Source organism: Otolemur garnettii, unplaced genomic scaffold (genome assembly GCF_000181295.1).
Source record: "Otolemur garnettii isolate 467f Iridium unplaced genomic scaffold, OtoGar3 scaffold00081, whole genome shotgun sequence".
NCBI classification, from domain to species: Eukaryota; Metazoa; Chordata; class Mammalia; order Primates; family Galagidae; genus Otolemur; species Otolemur garnettii.
The window spans coordinates 4,323,879-4,326,480 of NW_003852476.1; the positions used below are offsets into that span (position 1 = coordinate 4,323,879).

General features: G+C 39.5%; 1 pseudogene; it reads right to left on the reverse strand.

Annotated features, from left to right (window-relative positions):
* Window positions 1–409, reverse strand: part of LOC100949903 — a 4,720-nt pseudogene extending 4,311 nt beyond the window's left edge.
* Between the last annotated feature and the right edge of the window lie 2,193 nt (window positions 410–2,602).

Here is a 2,602-nt window from a genome sequence, read left to right on the forward strand (position 1 = left end):
CCCCCAGGCCTCAGCCCTGCCCCCTCCTTTCCTTTCCCTCTCCATCCTCCCCCCCACTCCTCAGCCCTGCCCCCTCCTTTCCTTTCCTCTCTTCATCCTCTCCGCCACTCCTCAGCCCTGCCCCCCCTTTTCCTTTCCTCTCTCCATCTCTCTTCTGTCTTCTCACTGCTCTTCTCTTTTTTTCCTGTCAAAGTTCATCACAGGGAGAGGTTGAGGAGACACCCAAGAGAGTATCCAGTAGCAAAAGGAGGCAGAAAGTTCACACAAAATCACATTTCCTGTTCACCTTCCACCTTTTTTAACTGACTTGAGAAATCCTGAATTCACAGGACTTTGATGTTTCCCAGGGCATTGCCCTGGTCCAGAGGTGTCTCCTGACGAGGAATCCACAGCTGACAAACATCTCCATGCTTGCCCTCATCTTGGGCATGGTTTCTAACAGAATCTGTGTATAAAACTATAAGAATGACCTACCATTTCTGAAGACAGAACTGGGAGAAGTTTCTTCCTCTAATGAGATGGGTCTGTGTATAAGAGCAATCGAAGCAGCTCCACCACAGTCTCCCCTCTTCCTGGTGGGGACAAGGAGAGGCTCTCTGGACATGACAGTGAGCAAGAAGTTGCAGGTTCTCCCACTGTCCACAGTGTGGGTGTGTGCTGGGCGGGGAGGGATTATTCAGGCAGCCTGAGCATCCCTAAGGGAACTGGGTTCTTTCAAGTGCGAGGAAGAGCGAGTCTCAGTGAGCTCACAGCCACTTGCCTTGGGCTGCTGGAGACAGGGCCACCATGTCTATTCTCTCGGTGGGGCCCACGAGGTGTGATCCTGACCTTTACTTGGAGTAAAAAGATACTCAGGAGCTGGTTGCCTGGCTACTCAGTAGTCATTTAAAAAAAAAAATCACAGGAAGTCAATTTCACTGCTGCATTTCAAATAAAATGTCAATTTTTAAATTCAAACTTATTGGAAAAATAGAGAATCCACTAATAGCAGAGGGACTGATAAGGAGGAGGGAGGCATCCGTCAACTCCCAGACAAGGCTCTACCTTTGTTCCAACCCATCCTGCCTCCTCATCGCTCTCAGACTCCCAAACCTCCCTGCTCACCTGCCTCTCTCACCCTGCACTCCTGCTGTGGTTTCTAACTTAGTGCTGTTTCACTAATGATGTGATTTTGAACAAATTATTTCTTTGAGTCTCAGTTTCTTCATCAATGGGATGGGAACAGTGCTACCTAGCCCATAAATATAAATGAAATGAAATAATACAAGCAATCAATATTTATTGAATCAATATTTATTCATAGAAGCAATCAATAAATATCAGCTACATCCAAATTCCCACACTCTAGAGAATACTCTTAGAAAACTGAAACTCCCAAATTGTATGCACAAATCTGTCATCCAAATAAAAGAAATTTGCCTTATTTCTTATTTGCCCTGACATATTCTACCCAGACAACATATGTTATGAAATAAATGATTTAAATGCAAAGTTAATTGAATATTTATAGCAGTAAGAATTATACTTATTCTAAGTTCTTTTTTCAGAGAATTAAGGAGGCAAAAGAAAAATTTAGTTTTAACATCATACATTGAGAGAGATTCAATTGTAAAAAATTATTTATGTGTACAGTTAGCATATATTTTCTGTTTAAATACTTCAAACACATTTATGGCCATTTAGAAATATTATTACTAATATCTTAAGATATTAAATAATGAAATAAGAAATATTTACTGTTTTAATTTTAAAGAGTTATATTAAAATAATACCGTGACTATATGTGTTATTGATTAAGGTTACTAAACAGTTAATTATGTTTTGACTGATAAAGAATTTTAGCCAACATTAGTCTTCCTTCTGATTTGTCTTAGAAAGCTGAAGTTGAACAGTGACAACTTTGATTAAATGTAATAATTGAAGCATATGGACATTTTTTTCTTATAATTACCGAACTTCTACTTTCCCTGCCCCCCCCAAGAGTCTTATTCTGTATACTCAATTTAAGTGATTGATTTAATATATGATACATTTGTCTTAGCTTCACACAGCACCAGGATGATGCATTGTTTTTATATGATAATGAGAGCCAAATTGTTCTCAATGAGAACGTTAATCACTGAATGATTATAACACTTTAATACATCATAGGGTGTTGCTTTTGGAAATGCTCAAAGCATTCGCACGTTGAAAATTGTTGTACTTATTAAGAGAGCCTCCTTGTGGGGAATTAGCAGTATTTCAGGCTTTCAAATAGCAGGTGAAATACTGTTTTAATTTTTTACCCCTTCACAATGGAAGTACATGTAAGATAGCAGTGCTATTAAGAAAATATATGCTTGCCTCTGGACCCTCATATCTCCAAATCAGTAGGGACTCAATGAGTCCAAGGTGGGGAAGTGTGTGCTGCCTCTTCTTTGCTTTGTCTGTAGTACTTGTAGCTAAAGATAAATAAGGTTGGCTTTTTTTTTCTTTCCCAGTCAACTTGATTGCTGTTTTCTTTGGAGAGAAAGCAAGTTGATTGGCAATTGTTTTCACTTTTAAACTGTCCCATGTAGTGGGTGGGATCCTGGGCATACTAAATTAGGCAGATGCAAATTAC